This window comes from Strix uralensis, chromosome 2 (genome assembly GCF_047716275.1).
Source record: "Strix uralensis isolate ZFMK-TIS-50842 chromosome 2, bStrUra1, whole genome shotgun sequence".
NCBI lineage: Eukaryota > Metazoa > Chordata > Aves > Strigiformes > Strigidae > Strix > Strix uralensis.
This window is the reverse complement of record NC_133973.1, coordinates 57,937,229-57,955,553: the sequence shown is the minus strand read 5'-3', so window position 1 is coordinate 57,955,553 and position 18,325 is coordinate 57,937,229. Positions and strand designations below refer to the sequence as shown.

The 18,325-nt window shown below is 36.3% G+C and overlaps 1 protein-coding gene across 5 annotated transcripts in view; it reads left to right on the top strand.

Moving 5' to 3' along the window:
• STS (steroid sulfatase) overlaps positions 1-18,325 on the top strand; it is a 115,011-nt gene that overhangs the window by 6,393 nt on the left and 90,293 nt on the right. For 4 of the 5 annotated variants that reach the window (XM_074858875.1, XM_074858871.1, XM_074858874.1 and 1 more), the window contains 3 exons: positions 4,305-4,400; positions 5,472-5,732; positions 16,937-17,034. The gene's annotated coding sequence lies outside the window, so the exon portion shown is untranslated. The remainder of the gene's footprint in view (positions 1-4,304; positions 4,401-5,471; positions 5,733-16,936; positions 17,035-18,325) is intronic. The other variant, XM_074858872.1, reaches the window with a different exon arrangement.

The window sequence follows — 18,325 nt, the reverse complement described above, 5'->3', positions numbered from 1 at the left end:
ATGCCTAAAATTTTCTAAATCTTTCAGTGAATCTTTTGCTCTACTAGGATATCCTGCGTTCTTCCTCTTTTTTTTTTTTTTTTTTTTTTCCCCTCTGGATTTGACAAATTTCATTCCTTTAACCTTTCCTCACAAATCTTGCTTTCTGAAGCTTTTAGCATTGTGATTGCTCTTCAGGATTCTAGTTCTTCTGTATCCTTAGAGAAGTCCAGCACTTGGGTACATTTTTGTAGCTGTGGGTTTTATAAAAAGGCCGCTTTTTACTGATAGACTGCCGCCTTAGTTCCAGATACAACATACCTTTGAATTAACATAACTGAATTACCATTTTTCCCATAGTTTTATTTTGTTCACTAATGAATGATTTGTAGTTCTTAGGAATATTTTTTTACTACTGCTGGTGAGTCAGGTTGTTCCCCATTTTGTGCCAAGTCAAAAGCTGAAAACTTTTGGTTTTACTTGTCTAATTTATCATTTTCTTTATGGATCACTTCTAGCTGCCTCCTCATTAATTGAGAATAGTATAATAATTCACTGAAAGATATCAGTGGCAACACATCTAGCCCACAAAGAGTTTACTACCTCTTCGTACAGTTTGAAAGATTTTTCTGCATTTTTAAGTATGAAAAATTACTATCTTGCAAGCCTGATGAGGCAGTTATCTGCTGTGTTAGAGAATGAATTGTTTTAGCACTGTTTCAAAAATGTTGCGCATGTCATTTAGACCAGTGGCTGCTACAAACAGTATAGGGAATGAGCATTATAGTAATCACCGCATTTGGCAACCTGGCTCCATAATCTGGTTTTCGCTGACTTTTCCTTTTTAGGCCAACAGTTACGCCCTCATCTGGAAAAATTGAACTAATACAATTTTCCACAAGCTATTAACAAGACTTCTAATATCATAATTAAGTAGGATGTGCCATCCAGAGAGTAGCCACCCTGTGTTGTGCTCATGAAATGAAGTAGGTTAGGCTGTATTCTTGAGTTGCAGAGCTTGGGGGAAAGAGTCCCTGCTTCAGAAAGCATGGATCTTCACTCGGTAGATGTCACTCTTGTCACCGAATCTCTACCAGCCTCTTCTGGGGTGGTGTCTGCACTAAAGCTTTTTTAAGTTGGTGGAAACACATTGCCCATGTGCCATTTTTTGTTATATTTAGCTGGGTGATTTTTGCTTCTTGAAGGACCTGCATATTTATCTGCTTTTTCTGACTTCATCCCATCAGGAAATACAATAAAATACATTATCTAGTAGGTTCAATTAAATACATTTTTCCTGTCCAAGCCCATCTTTCTTTAGAGATCTTGTTCTGTTTGTGACTTGAGGTAGCTTAGACAAATATTATTTGATAGTCAGAAACTATGGCTATAGCAACTACAAAACCTGGATCTTTATTCTTACATGGCATAGCTGATATGTTCTTCCAGCTAAACTCCTGTATGTAACTCTTAACTAAAGTTACGCACAACTGTGGGGGAAAAAAAATAAATCATTAGACCATGTTACTGAATTTCATACATTAAAGCCATTGTGACTTCCTCAGAACTGCACAGAGTCCTTTGCAATCCACAGATTTCACAAGTTCATATATGATTCTCCTATATCCTTCAGGACAACTACATCGCTATAGAAATTTTAGAATGCAGTTTGTCACTGGTGTTTTTGGACTAAGCCAAAGAATGAATGAAGTTTAAACACCTTTTTTCCCTGAAGATTCGTTGCAGAATAAATATCCTCTATCATCCAATAATCAATTTGTAAAAAGTCCCTAGGAGCAACAGGGCTGTATTGTTTAATTCTGGATATGTGTGACTTCCAAAATATCTTCTGAAGTTAGCTCATTTCCTTGGGTTTTACTATGATAGAAGTTGTTTCATTTTACCTCTGTAATTGACGTATTTCATTTGAATCCCTGTTAAATACAGGTTTTTGTTAGCAGATTTGTGTGGAAGCATAAGAATTTAGATGTACACCAACATTCACCCGGTTTGAGAGCAGTGTATTATGGGTGGGGTTTTTTTTACAAAGATGTTTGTACTGTACCTGGTATATGAATAATATATGAATAAGTGGTGTGATGAAGTTCAATCCTAAACTTTTAAAGCTTTGGCAGAGATGTTTTGATGAACCGAGACAAAAGGTCTGCCTCACTGCAGCTCTGCCATTCCACTAGATTCCAATAAATCCAATTATGCATCCTTCTATCTTCTTTTCTTCTCAAACACTACTTAAAAAATACTTTCCTTTACCAATTTGATGAGTTGAACTCTTGTTATACATAGGAATGTTCATATATAAATGAGTAGATACTGTCTCCCACTTGGTGCCCAGAAGACCAAAGTATCTTAAAAACGTTTCTAACAAATTAATAAAGAAAAAACAAAGTTGGACACTGTGTTCCTATCCATGTGGAAAAAACCCAACCAAACCACAGAAACACCTGTTAGTCAAAGCAGATAATACAGTCCAACATATCTCTGTTCCTTACCATTGGAGAATACATTACTGGATAACGTAGTACCCTAGTTACCATAGCCTAAATGCAGCCTCCCTCTTAGCATTTCAGTTTTCTGTCCTACTTATTCTTTGAAATCATTGAGTAATTGTCACTTTAGCACCCTTTAGTGATTTCTAATCAAACATGGAGAAGAAACCCAAACAAAGAAAAACCCTCAGTTCAGTCTTCATTCAGTGCTCAGATTTGGCTAGGAGAGAGGGAGAATGTTTGGTTTTTCACTCATTAACTCTTCATAATTTTTGGCATACTGTTTTAGTTAGAATGAATATATCTTTTTGTGCTGCATTTTGGTTTTCCATATGAAATGCCTTCAATTGTCACGTTAATTAGAACAGACAAATCTTTTCATTCAATCCACCTATATTTTAGCACACATATCCTTGTTCTATCACTACTTTCTTCTAATTTACATGATTACAAGTTTTTTAATGTTGCTTAATAATGATTTGTTTTAATAAAATTTATTGTAAGTAAATAGTTATACATCTCTGAAGAGTTGCAGTGTATGTACGTAAGACTTGGTGAAGTACAAATATTTTTGTGTTTTGCCAATGGATGTTGCATCTCATCTGTTGCATCTCGTACTGTTTCTTTCATCTGTATGAAGCATTTTTTCTCATTACTTTCTAAAATATGATTTATCTAAAAATATGATTAATCAGAGATATTAAAAACTAGCTGGTTATGTATTTTAGGGAGGCTGACAAGATTTTTTAAAATTGTCTTTATTTTCACTTGTTAATGCTTTCAAAAACTGCAAGACAATAGGTACAGAGGTTTTCAAAGGTTTAAGGTAGGGCTAGCATTTCCTATTTTTTTTGAGACAGAGAAAAGGTTGGCAATTTAAAATTGTTTCAAAGTTGTTACAGTAGAATGTTATTTTAAAGTAGAGGGAGGAAAAATGCAGGAGAAAAGCTCTGAACAAGCTGTACTGATTTCTTGAACCACAGAAAAATGTAATTTAAACTTTGTGTTTAGACAGCTGTTCAAAACCATTGGTTCAGTTTGATTTCTCCCAGTCATTGTTAGCTTTACTATTTTGCCTGGAAGAAAAGTAAAATTTTATATTTAGAATGTAAGGCTTGGATTCTGTTATGTTTCATTGGCATTGATTGTCACACATATTTGGACATGCATCTTGTCTCTTCCTGATCAAGTTTCTCTGTGAAAAATACATAAATTGGGGTGGAGGGAGGGGGATAACACATAAACTAGCTAGCACTTTTCAACATTTAACAAATGGTTTTTCCTATTAGGGTCCTTGGACTTCCTGGGAGTGGTCATTTTCTGGGAGCACACACAGTTTCTAAGAGAATGTGTAGCTAGCAAACCAGGATGGGCTATGGTGTACAGTATTTATATAGAGAGAATCTCTAAATACCTCAGTGCATCCAGTGGAAAAGTTTGAAAAACACTGGTCTGAAATTATGCTTAAAAAGGTGTTTTAATGCACTTTCTCAGAAGTTGCTATGTACATATTCTGCAGGAACCCTTACCATGTGTACAGAAGGCAAAAATGTACCTGAGATTCTGGTATTGCCCTTGTTTTCCAAAAATATGATTGAAAGTCACTAGCATTTGAAAAGCCTAACATGAGATGTTCAGCAAAAAAATAAAACCAGTGTCTTGGTTAGGCATGTGTATATATGCATTATGAAAACATGTTAAGATTGTGTCCTACTAGTGAAGTAGTGTCTTACCAAGAAATATTGTCAGTGTTACATAACAAAAAGTTGTCTTTTTCAGCGTTGTCCTTCTTTCTTCCCCTCCACCTTTCTGTTTCAGTTCACGTGACTGGACTTTGTACCCATTTACCGATAAGTGCGCAGCCATCTTGTTTGAAAACTAGAGGCAGAAACTGAAACAGTTCCGTGCTGCAAGGTAAAATGCCCCTTCTGCCCCACAGTCTGTCATTTATATATAGTTTCATTGTAAACATTGAGGTCATATATAGTTGGAGTTCATATTCTTTCAGAGCTCAAAGCAAATTCTTCATGGCAGGAAATTAGCAGTTATGAGAAGTAATAACGTATGTAGTGTTATCTTTTCCTCATTAAGTTAATACAATGTATTTATATAAGAAAAAAAGATGCTAATACTGTCTACTCTTGTGTGTAAGATACTATCAACTGTAGTGGCAAATTATTTTGTAACAAAATACACTTCAGCATTAAATATTGGAATGGAGTAGAACATTTCCTGCTTGCAGCGGGTTAAAAAGTTTATAACCTTTACTTGAATTGTGAAAGCATTTTGAACAAAAAAGAGAGCAGGGTGTTTCTGAACTAGAACATTTTCCAGCTGTGCAACAGTGGTTTTTCCTTTACCACTTAAGATCTGGTTGTTTAAAAAATAATGTTAAAAGTGTATATAATTTTGATTACAGAATCTGTTTTGAGAGTCAAATGGAAATGAATTGTTAAATTGTTTTGGAGGGGGTTAGGTTCTGAAATAAGCTTGTAGTTTTGAAGTGACTCTGGTTTATGTGCAGTGTATGTAACCTGACAAAACCTGTTTAATTCAAAGGTGGAAGCCTGCAAGACTTAAATGTAACTTCAATAGTGATACTAAATAAATCTAATCTCTTCCTTTGTAATCTCATACATGTCCAACCTGCTAACTGGGCGTAAATGCAACTACTGAGGGGACAGTATCTATAAGAGGAATCACTAAGATAGGATGGCAAGAAATTATAAAGAGAAAAGGTAAGGAAAAAATCATCACTTCTGAATAGGATGTACCTGCCAGGCTTGTACAGAAAGACTACATTTGGGCAGCCACGCTGAGACAAGAAGCAGGAAGATGAAGGCGAAGCCTCTTTAACCAAAACAAGTGCTGAACAGAATCAGACCACACATACTGCTTGCTATGTGGTTTTGTAATGACTTGTTAATAATATGGATTCCATACATCCTGTTTTCTCACAAACATATTTTTTGCTTCTGCCCTTAGGGTTTTCTCTAGGTGGATTTTAGTAACTGCAGACCTGCAGAACAGGTGTTAAATCCCTGTCAGACCAGCAGCTGAGGCTGTTTTTATACCAGGAGAGCCACAACTGCTACTACTTGCTGGTGAAAGAGCCTATGTTGTGGGGAGAGGCATCGTGGAGGAGGAAAGCAGAGAGACACAGCAGCATCAAGAGTAGTAATGGTAGTGATAATAGCAGTACCTGACCAAGCAGAATTGGAGGCATCAAGGAGCTGCATCCAAGAGGTATTCAGTCTGATGGCACATTAATATGGGATTCTTGTGTAGGAAGGGATTTGGAATGGGGTAGGGCATAGTTTAGAAAGAATAGAATTACAAAAGAGTTAGTGGGGTGGCTTCTTGATTGTAGAGGAAGTTTGGGGATGAGGAGGAATGAAATACAATTAGTTTAGGGTGAGAAGAGGGATAGGAGGAAGACAAGACATTTGAGATGGATTGTTAAGTGCTTAACAAGAATTGTGGCTGTGGCACTCTGGTCTGTGAACATAAAAGTCTGAACTGCTTCAAGTTTACAATGATAGTGATCTTGGATTTTTTACATTCTGGACAGAAGTTTTAAATTAAAAGGTAGTGGTGTAAAAGTGGCCTCATCTTTTTTCTACTATGCTAAAGAATTGGTTGATCAGCCATACTCATAAAGAAATCTTGGGCACAGAGCTCAGACAGACCTATTTTCTTCTGACATCTTAAACTAGCCAGACTGGTGTTTGTAGGGTGGTGTATGTGAACATGCTTTCTGCAGGAATCCTTAGTGGTATGAAATTTTTTTAATTAGAAGTCAAAGTCAGTAAACTAGAAGGCTACTTTACCATCTTTTTTTTTTTTTTTTTGGGAGGGGGGGTAATATTTATACTCTTATATTCTCCACTGCTGACAGAATTGGCAGCTATGATGAAGAAAATTAGAAGCTGTTGACATGGATTAGTCATTTAAAAAAGTTACTCTTAGCTATGTAAGAAATGTCATGTCTCCAGTTAATGTAAGTTTATTATAATAGACAACTGGATATGTTGTCTATTATAGCAATTGTCTAATAACAGCAGTAAAGTATTAGTTCTGAAAAATGCATGTTGGACAGAGGGAATGATATGTTCTTTTTCACTGATGAACAGAATTCATCCTTTAAAAACATAAGATTGTGTTGTACCTGAAGGCACAGAGCAAAGGGAAATGTCCTTTCTTAAAAACTTCACTTGAAGACATTCTGACATGATTGAAAAAGCATGTTACTCATTTCAAACATACTTGCAGCATGCTTCAGTACAGGCCAAAAGATAATGAGACCCCTGGAGCTATTATTGAGAAACTGTTCAAATGCTAAAAGGAAGTTAATATTGGTGTACCACAAGAAAATGTGTACTGTAAGAAAATGGAAAAAATGCCTTTTTGGAACACTTTTTATATTGATTTATGCTCTTGAAATGTCATACAAAATAGGGTGAAAATGTAGTGAATTACTACAGTCTTGAGCCAATGATAATTTTCATTCATTTTGTCATGTTGGGATTTTGCCTCTTAGCTCCTATGTGTGAAGGGATGGTGTTCTGATTTAACAGCAAGAGTCCCTATGAAAGAGAGAAAGAAAGAACTAGAGAAAAGAAAGGGGAGGGAGAGGGAAGGGGGAAGAAAAGAGAAAGAGTTTTCTATTCACACAGGGCAGAAGGAACCAGGATACCTTGTGGCTTAAATTGCTGTTTTTACTGCATTGCTGTAATATGATATATGCATTTCTACAGTCTTTGAGATACTTTTTTTTCTGTCAGACACTAAGGACCCACTTAGCTTCTTCTTGTATTGTAGGCAGATATACAATTTTTATTTTTACTTTTTGTCTAGGTGGGGGAGTCAGTCAGTTTTGTATACTTCCTGAAATTAGTAAATTATTAAATATTTGGAATTGAGATAAAATGTTGGGTAATGGATGTGCCTTGTTTTGTAAATGTCTTTGCCCTTTGTCTTGCACATTTTTTAGATGATTCTGATCTATGTATTTTGCAATCAGGCATCTATATAACAAGTATGAGTTCATAATCCTTCTTTTACTAATGGTACAAGTGTTCTTTCCAGGATAAATATTTTTCTGGTTTGTAAGACCTTCTAATGTAATGATCCATGCCTTTTGTTTCTGAGTCTGTTTTTCAATCATTCTATTTGATTTTAAAGCTATTTTGTACTTTTAGTGTTTATAGAGAATAATGCTAGTGGAGTATCTCTGCAGTAGAGCTGGTTAGAAAGTGGCTTACCATCTCACTATTTTATATATATATACTTCTGAAGCTTTTTTTTAGACAAGTTAATTGGGGCAAAATAAAAAATATAAATGGATAATTCTATTCTCTTTACTGTAATTTTGCATTAGTCTTAAAAAAGTGGGGGATTTGGAGGGTAATCTTCTAATCCTGTTCAAAATAACATAATAAAAATATCTCCCTGCCCTAAAGAACAACAAAAGTGGTTTGGTTTCACCTTATAAATGCTAAATACGCTATTTTTCTAGGTGTAATAGTAAAGGAAAACAATTTCATTTTTAAATTGTGACATTTTAAAAAACTTTTTTTGTTTTAAAATTTCTTTTTTTTTTTTTCCCCACTAGAAATAATTTTGTCAAAAAAATTCCAAACAATTTTTCATGAGACATGTTCATGACTATTTGCAGAGTGAGGATATATACTTTCCTGGATGTTAGTTGTATAACAGAAGTTCCAAAAAAATTTTTCTTTGTTTTAGAAACTGTAGAGAAGGACTTTGGTCTTCAATAGGCAACTACATGTGTTTATTTTAAATGTTTCTTCTGCAACTGAAGAGGAAGGAGAAGCTATTCTTTTATGTCCTGAGAGCCTCCTGCTTACACCAGCAACACCATAAGTCAGCTGATATCAATTTGAATTATTTCTTACTTAAAAAGCTTTTCCATTTCTATCCCTGGTAGAAGGCTCACATTTAGAGTCTGGATGGATTGGATCACAGCAAAGAAATTTTTGGCTAATGATAATCAATGAAAGTAGTTTGCCACCAGATCCATTAATCCCTTTTCCTTTTAAGTGGAATAGCTTGGCCCTGGCTAACAGCCAAGTACACACATAGACATTTTCTCACTTCCTTCCCTCCCCAGTGAGATGGGGGAGAATATAGGAGGAATAGGAGTGAGAAGACTCACGGGTCAAAATAAAGACAGGGAAAACACTTACCAAGTACTGTTGTGGGCAGAAGGACTTGGAGAATTTAATTTATTGCCAGGTAGCATATATATTTAATTACTGATTGGGGTATCAGGAAACAACAAAAAAGGACAAACATTTAAACATGCAGGAAAAACACTTTTCCTCCTACTTTCCCCGGCTCAACTTCAGATAATTCTCCTCCACCTTTCTAGTCTCCACTTCACACCTTCACTCCAGACATTTCCTCCTGCCGTGTTACTGCCGCAGGCTGCATTCAGTCCCTTTGGTGAGGCAATGGGTGGCACAGGAGGACAAAGCCAGTGCTTAGCCATTTCCCTCTGCCACTTCTTGCTCACTTTTTTCCTATCCTCTGGTATGGGCCCTCCAGGGGAGGCAGTCCCTCTGGGCATGTACCTGCTCCAGTGTGGAACATCTCCTACGACTCCAGCCTTGTTCCCTCCTCCTCCTCTCTCTGCCACCCTTTCTCTCTGTGTTCCTTGCCCCTCCCCAGTATTTTTTGCTCTTTCTTAAATATGTTTCCCCACGATGCTGGCAGTTTGGCTCATGGGATTAGCTGTGTCCTGCAGTGGGTCCGTTGACTGGAACTGACCATGTTCGACACAGGGCAGCCCCTAGTCTCTTTTCACAGAGGTCCCCCTTGTAATGACCTCCACCCCCCCCCCACCCCACCACTGCCAACATGTTGACACCTGCATCCAGTACATTACCATGAAAAAGTGGTGTTGGTTTCAGTAGCTTGGTAAACTCAGATAATCCAAATACAGATACAAGTGATCTTTTGTTTTGATAAACATGGGAGGAGTGTTTTTTTCTTATACTCTAATTCTTTTTCTAATACGTGTTCTTTCTAATAGTGTTTCGGGGAAAGAACGCAAATATTGGACTTAAGTAATAGTCCAGACACAACCATTTCCTCTTGATTAGTTTATGTACCTTCTAATACAGTCGTTCTCAGTCTCTGCAATGATTGAACAGCTCCTTGTGGACAAATGAGAGGGCTGCTTGCAGTACCCCTTTTTCTGTTGAATGATCTGAATATATCTATATTGTATGATGAGTATACTGTTACTGTCTCTTCTCCTACCCCTTTTGTGACAGGACAAGCATGTGCATCCCACATCTGTCCTGTGATGAGAATGAATGCATCCTTGTGGTGTGGATGAGGGTCAGGAGAACACGTGATAATTGAGAGTGTGAATAGGTGCATTCCAGTGGTATGACCAAAATGTACACTATCCATGTGAATCACTGGACAGTGCCCATACACATTAACGGACTTGTTCTTGACATATGTCAGGAGCTGAAGTGTTTTTTCTTTTGTGACGTGAACCTCCTGAAAGAAGGTAATAGGATCTAGTAGTGACTGTCCAGACATAGGCTGTTTTGGTTGCCTTGTGTGTGTGTGTGTAGCCTTTAGGCAAGAGGGCAGCAGGGAGTAGGCTGTGAACCACAGTCAGGCTGAACTCGCAGTCTGTTGATTGGTCACCTCTGACAACAGCTTCCCTGAAATATCATCTGGCTTGAGTAACAGGGTGGAATGTAATTTCTATTCTGTCAGAACTCTATCAGAGATAAATTCATTTGTCTGACCAGACTTGTGATTGTAACCTGAATACAGGGGTGGCTATAGCTGACTTTGATCAGAGAGTTACCAATATTCCTGTAAAATAATTCTTGCTTTTGGATGTAATCACTCATATCTTTGTTTGAGAATAATTAAATAAAATATTTAAGATGGAATATTCATTGGATTGCTATACAGTCTGGAAAGGAAAAATACTTCTATGCATCATTTGGGGTGATGCAAAACTTTGCAGCTAAAACTTATGAAGACTTGTCCCTAGTTCTCAGATTTCGGTGAGATTACTCACAGAGTAGGAAACTGTTACACCAGTAAGGTTGGTAAAACACATACTAACCTGTTTATTACACAAAGTTGTTTTTTCATATTTTATGCTGAGCGCACATGGGCAACCCACCATCAAGGTGAGATTTAGTTCATGTAACTTTATTCCTTTTGTATACATCTAGTCTAAACTAGATGTTTAGACTGTCTTTCTAGTCTGTGGAAAAAGATTGTGAGCATCCCTGGAGGTGTTTAAGAGTCGTGTTGACATAGCGCTGAGGGATATGGCGTAGTTGGGAACTGTTAATGTTGGGTTAATGGTTGGACTGGATGATCTTCAAGGTCTTTTCCAACCTAGATGATTCTGTGATTCCAACATTTCATTATACTAGTCTTAAGAAGAGATGAATCATCCTCTAAAGGTGCCTGTCTCTTCCTATTAATTAGAGAGGAAGCCTAGATAATTAGCTCAGACTAAATGCATAACTTTAAAATGGATAAATTCAAATGGATTGGTTTGTACCATGAGTGTCTAGTTGATATGGGATATCTAGGCATTTAACTTATACATGAGTGAAATTATTACTGACTGAATGCAGTGTTTTCTCAATTTTTGTATCTTGGTACAATCAGCTGTATTGAGAGCCCTTGAGTGTCATCATAATGCAAGTATAAATAACAATAGAGCTGCTTTAAAAATAATAATCCCTCACTTTAAGAACAAATTAATGCAAAGACAACCTCTCTTTTCTTTAAATGAAACATTCTTTCAGAAATAGCATAAAGTACTGGATCATTTTATTGATGTGCTGCTTGCTAGTTTCATGCAGCAAAGAAAAATTAACGGGCCATTTAACTGCAATTTCTCTGGTAAACCACTTTGACTAGAGAGGTGTTGTAGGTAAAGTGCAATAATATTATGTTATAAAATCCAAAGCTTTGATCTTGACAGACTCCGTAGGATGCCAGTGAGTAACTCAGGGGAGAGACATGGGATTTTTGGGGGGTGGGTTGATTTTGTCTGAGTTTTTTTTTTTAATCCTGTAAGTTTTAGTGTTTTCTTCTGATAGGCATTTAAAAACTATCATTTCAGTGAAAAAGGCTTAGAAACTGCTTTCAAATTGAATGAAATTAAAATCTAGTGGTTGGCCATTTGTCTTACTGTCCCTCAAAAGACTTACAGCAAAACTCACATACCAACCTTCACATCTGTGCACTATCCCTATGAAGGCAATGTATTGGAGTTTAGCATCTTAGTGCAATGTTATGTGTAATTAGACTTTTTTTTTCCTTTTTAAACATTTTGTAGACTATTACTTTGAATGTGAATGGAAACTCAGAAGAGACCAGTTTGGCTATAACTGGGTGAAGGTGAAGAGACTGTAACCAGTCAGTGAGATGAAGCTATGGTTTATATGTTGGTGCAATTCAAATGGACGTAACAAAACTCTTCTGTTAATTCCATGTGTAAGACTCACAGTCTTGCAGTCTTTACAGTCTCACAGTCCTGTACAGTGTTTATCTACTTGCTTATCATAAAAACAGAAGTACAAAGTTTTAGTCACACAAGTTCTTCCTCCTGTCCATTTGAGACTCTTGAAAAAGGCAGTATCAAACCCAGTCATTTCACACATCATCTAGCTCTGGTATATTAAAAAAACCCCTGACTCAACAGCTTTCAAAACTATTCATTAAGATAGATATCATGGATGAGTTTAGCTAAGCCCTCAAAGTATGTAAGCATCATATTACATTGGTTAATATAGCATTATAAAGTTCTTATTCTAATAGGCATACACATATAAAACAGATACTTATTAATAGCATATGTCAACAGCTTTACACTTGTTGTCAGTCAGTGTCATGTAATACTTACTGAAGTTGATAAGGATTTCATAAACAAAGCTTTCTCATCTCTCATCTTTCTGTGCCATCAGCATCTTATGGTAATTTATTATTATCTATTTACACTAAACACAAAATGCAGAGATACAAACCTAAAATCCTGTGAAGTGGTGAACTGTAAATACAGAGCAGAGTTGCATCCTTCATACATGCTCACACATTTTAGTAATGTGCAGTTACTAAATCTGAAAGTTTATTTTAATTGTTTAGAGCACTTGTCTCTGGTTTCCAGGCAGTGACATGACACAGTCACTAGTAGTTACTCATGATTAGCTTTTTTTTTTTTAAATGAAAATATTTTTCTTTCTCAGGATGGTGCATAACTGGCAAATAGGATGACTACCTGTGTTATCTGGTGGTTTTCTTTTATTATATTGCTGACCAGAGCCCACATTTAAAAATTAAACTTCTAGTGAGCATTTGGCTAACAGAAGGAATATTGCGAAACAGTAATCATGGAGAAGAGTATATGCTCTAATATGTCTATGTAATTATACAGGGTTTTTATTACAAATAAAATAGTGGCATTATATCACAAAAGATAATCTTATCTTCCATTCAGGTTATAATTTACTACCAGAAATAATATTTATTATTTATTAATACTATCATTAAGTTCTGTAGTTTAGTTGAGATGAAACTAGCAAATTCCTGAGAGACCATTTTAAAAAGATACCTAAATTGAACTTATATCTGATGGAGGCTGTGTGGCTTCATCTCTATTTGATTCAGACCCAGTAATTAATCATGCTTGAACAAGAAACGTGATTATTTGTTCTGGTGTTTTCCCAGGTCATGTTAAGTGAAATTTATGTTTTACAATGAGACAACTTTTAGTAAATCAAGTACAGATGTTAATTTATCTACATAGTTACCTGAAGATGCATACCGAAATCTAATGGCACTTTTCAGAAAAGCATTCCAGCTTTTTTATAGACGCAGATATCAGTCTACATATACAGGCAGACCCAGCCCTCTTTGCCCACACTGTGAGAGGGCTGAATGCAAATCAGTTCCAGCCTGGGAAACAAATAGTCATCCTAATCTGGCATTGAATCTGAAGTGCCTAACCAATAGGTAGGATGGAAGATTCTTGTGTCACTTAGGCTTTTCCAGAAAAAAACCCCAACTAATAAGCATGTCAGACGTGCCTGGACCTGAGGCAATGGGAAGAGCATGTCTGGCTCTGAGGGCTGTAGAGGATTCTGAGAAGGTATCTTACCAGGGAGGAGGAGAAATAACAAAATATTGAAAAATCAGCATTAAGAAATAGTGAGTTTATACTATAATAATAAATGGTAGAAGAATATTACTGAGATTGAGTTGCCAGTGATCAGTTAGGATGCCGTAACTGACTTTTTGCGCAGTCATAGCTTGTTGCAAATGCAAAGTAATGTTTGTTTGTCTAAATGAATTAGCATTAGGACCAGGCCAAAAGGATATAGTTTTATTTCTCTTTTCACAGTCATGTGACATAAAAGATGCAACAGATATGACTGACTTGCAAGAGAGGATTTGAGAGATTTGTACAACTCTTAGGCTGATACCAGAAAACTATTACTACTACATAATATTACTTTACTATTTATTGCAATTTAAAAACTTACTTTTTTATTTCTCATTAAGCTGAGGAATTTTCTCTTTGCAGAATGTTATGGAGGGCAGGGTTGTCTTCTAGTTTGTTTACAGTGTGATTTTTATGACTCTTAGGGAAATTTTTGGAGTTCTGGCATTCAGTTAAGCAAGGTAATTTTTTTTTTTTCATACTGCTTAATTATAGCACAGCATTTTTTAATGAGGTGAATATCTTTAAATGTTGCTTATTTCATCAGCAAATACTATACCTTCAAGGATAAAATATTTTAAATATTTTCTGAAAGGGTTCTGTTACATTAAAAGAGTATTTTAGCAATAAATTGCTTAATCAAACTGAATAAAAATGCTGGGATGATTCGGCTGGGAAGAAGGGTTTGAAAGAGTTTCATATAATTGCTCTTGTAAGAGATGCATGTGTCCGTAGTAATCAGGATAAGGATGAAACAACTAGCCATATCTTGAGCCACTTATCCTGGGCGGGGGGGGGGGGGGGGGGGAAGATGACTCCTCAGCTTCTATATGATCTGTCAACATTTTTTCATGCAGAAAACCAAAACTTAAAACAAGTGTTTAGTAAATCCATATGAAATATCAACAGTGGATTATATCTTTCATTTGTTTTCATCCGCTTGTTCTTACACATTTATACTTGTTTTAATATGAATAGAAAATACGTATTAGAATCCCAAAAATGTAATTTGAAGATATGTAAGAAAGGTAGGATAAGTGTGTATATGCACCCACATATATGTGCAGATGTGTATATTAACATATCTATGTATGTATGCATGTATATAGATTCATGTATAATGATTAAAGTATTGTAGTTTGAAATAGCATGTATGAAGTCCAAATTCTTATATGGCCCTTGTTGTAGGAGATTAAGCATCTCTTAAATCTGTTCAGTTTAGCAGGCACCTTGGGAAGAAAGAAGGTACTATTAGTCCTATTATATCAAAGGGAAAGTGAAGCAGAGTTTAAAAATTGCATTTATGTGTCCTACATGCAATAAAAAAAAAATGTTGCCAACTGAATCTGAAAAACCATAAGGCTTCAGAGGTGAAGCCTACTGCAGGAACATCTAAAGGATGTTGTGGAAGTAAAAAAAAAAAAAAAAAAATCTAATTGGTTCAATGCAAAAAAACAAAACAAAAGTTAATTGGTTCAAAATGGTCTAAAACCAATTAATGAAGGTAAAAAGATCCATGGGGGGCTATTGAGTACAATGCTCTCCTGTCCAAAATTCCCTAAACAATGACTGCCAAAAGCTAGAAGGGTGCACTAGTAAAAGAATATGCTTGCCAGGTTTCTTGCATTCTTTCCTTAAGCATTTGGATTGGCTGCTGTTGAAGACTATGTTAAGTGGAAGACTCATCTGATTGGTGTAATCATTTTCATGCTAGGTCTGCACATGCCTGTCTTTTCACCATCAAAAACCCTGGTGTGACACAGACGAGCCTCAGCATTCTCAGAACCTCATTCTTCTCACGCCCTTCCCTTTTTACTCCTCCGAATTTCTTTGCTGTTGTCCGTTCCACTCAATTTCATCCATCCAATTTTTCTTGCTTTCCAAACACATCCCTTCAAGGTGCATTAAAGTCTGCTGCAGAGAGAGTACACCAGAGAAATCAGAGTGGTTGGGATTAATTTTTTTTTTCCTGTTTCCTTGTTGATTTCACTTCAGGGACGTGACATCAGGTGGAGGCAGATAGTCCAATGTGTGACAGTGTTTACAGATACTCCTTCACAGTGGAGGAGTATCCAACAATATTATAACAGAGACATCTTTCAATAGCATTTTTTTTTTTTTGATTTGTAAAATGAGAAATGGAGGTATTAAATGAGGCTAACTTCTGCAGGAATAGATCCAGAAAATAAGATTTTCAGCCGCTTTAATATTGGGCACAGTTATTGTTCACTTTGCTGTGTAGATTTATTTAAAATATTATATGAAAAGTCTGTATAACATATGCAGCAAAAGATTTTAATGTTTGACCAAGATGATTAATTTTCTTAGGTATTTTGGGGAACATGTTATCTTCCTGCTGATGTCTCTACACAGACTTGTAGTTGCTTTAAAATTCAGATAAATTGTAGTCAGTTAATTTCTAACATATTTCACTCATTTTTTAAGATTTCTTTCATTCTGGAAAATAAAATACAGCTACTACTCTGGTTTCCAACAATAACTTTGCTCAGTAAAAGGGAAATTAATTTGCGCTGTTCATTAGTGTCTAAAGACCCCAAATATATTCAAAAAGACTACTCTCCATAGCTACATAACTTATTAAAACACAGGTTGTTTGTACCAGTTGAATTAAACCTTGGAATTACTATTTGTAAAAGTTGCAAACCCAGCTAGCTTTGTACCTTTAAAATCATGTTTTTATTAGTGGCAGGAGTATGTATTTCTAGCTTTTATTCAGACAACATGAAGCCCACAGCGAAACTGAGGGTGGCCAATAATTCCTTGAAATGGTCCTGCAAGCATCCTTGCAACTCTCTATATAATGTCACCAACATATATGTCACCCTTTTCAACGTCCCTGTTAAACTTGGGGCCCTGAGGGTCTTGAGACCTTCACAGTCAGAACAGTGGACTAGAAACATAAGATGCGGCCGTCGGTTGTTCCTATCCTATGGGGTCAGCATGTTAGTTGTTCTCTTGCAACGTGTGGAAAGCAATTCATGCTTGTTTATCCTGTCAGGGAAGAAAGGTAAATCTACTGCATAGATTAAAAGTCTGCACTGTGGCAGGCACTACACAGCTTCATTAGTATGGTAATTTGATGAAGGGTTGGTTAGATGCCTCCTGCCATGCAGAACTGGGTTTAGTATTTCAGTCTTAAAGTTGCGTATGTATTTTCCACGTCTGAAACAAAGTATGTTGCTTCCCGTAGAGTAAACCAGGTAACAGTCTGTTGCTGCAGTGATAAGGCTGGGATCTTTAGATGTTGCTGGCTGAAGTCTAAACCAGAACTGTTGTCATCAAAGTGAGGTCAGTAAAGCGTGCATTAAGCAGTAAAAATCAGCTAATATACTTATTAGTGTTTTATCTGTATGTGAACAAGCACTAAAAAGTTAAAATCCTCTTTGCACCTATACTTTATGACAGAATGACAATAATGAAAGTTGGGAATCAGAGGTCCCATTCTGTGTTGGTTGATCCCACTGTTTTGATCTCTTCTCACTTGTGTCAGTCCCAAGTATTATCTGCCCAGGTTCTTTCCAATCAGTTCTCTTCATCTGCCTCAATCATAACTCCCCAAGTCTTTCATCCCAGACACTCCCAGTTCTCTCACCTCTTTTCCTCAATTTGTTTTCCTATCTACTGTCAAACTTCCAGTTTCTTAAACCCTCTATCATTTCTCCTCATTTCAATCTGCAATTCTCATCCCATCTGGGTCTCAAGCTACCCTTCTTGCTCTTTATTCAAGTCAGTGCAAGGTCTTCTAGTTCTGACTACTTCATCTGCTCTACAGATACTTTTACCCACCACACCTCACTGATTTATAAATCCCTTGATGTCTAGTCTCTTTGTACCAGCTCTTCCAGTTCTGGCTTTTTTATCTTCTCTCCAGTTACTTTTATCTACCATAACACAGATTTACAAGTTTTTTCTTTCCTGACCTGCTGTCCCCATTCTCTCTGGAAATTATTGTTTCTCATTCCTTTTCCTACTCTTTCACTTTCAAATTTCTACCTCAGTCTTGATTTCCTCTGCTTTCCTTTTTGTCCCAGCATAATCCAGAGTGCAGGTGTAACTCATGTCTCATCTGCATTTAAAAAATGCTGCCTGCATCCAGAGGAGATGGGGGCATTACTAGGAGAGAAACAGAGAGTCTCTGTTCTTTTTTAATGTGTATACCTGGCACAGTCCATCACAGCCTAGAGGCACTTCATTTCAGCCAGGGCATAGTCAATGCAGTTTAAAACAGAGATATTACAAGTCCCTGTTGAGGTAGAATAACATTCATAGCATGCACATCTGCAAATAGACTGTGCTTTTATCATAAAAGCATATAGTAGTATTGTGTACAATACATTCTCCCTGTTTTAAGTTGGATATAGCATGAGCATCATTTATATAGCACTGTGATACAATACAAATATTTTAGCATAATTTTGGTATAAGCTCTGATATTTAAAATGTTTGTGAAGAGCTTCTTCTTAAACATTCCTTGCAATAATTTGATAATGCATCTCTTCACCCCCTTTTCCATAATACTTATTCCTGTCAAGAAAATTGAACTGGAATTTTTTTTCACTTGTTGAAGAGAAATTCAGTG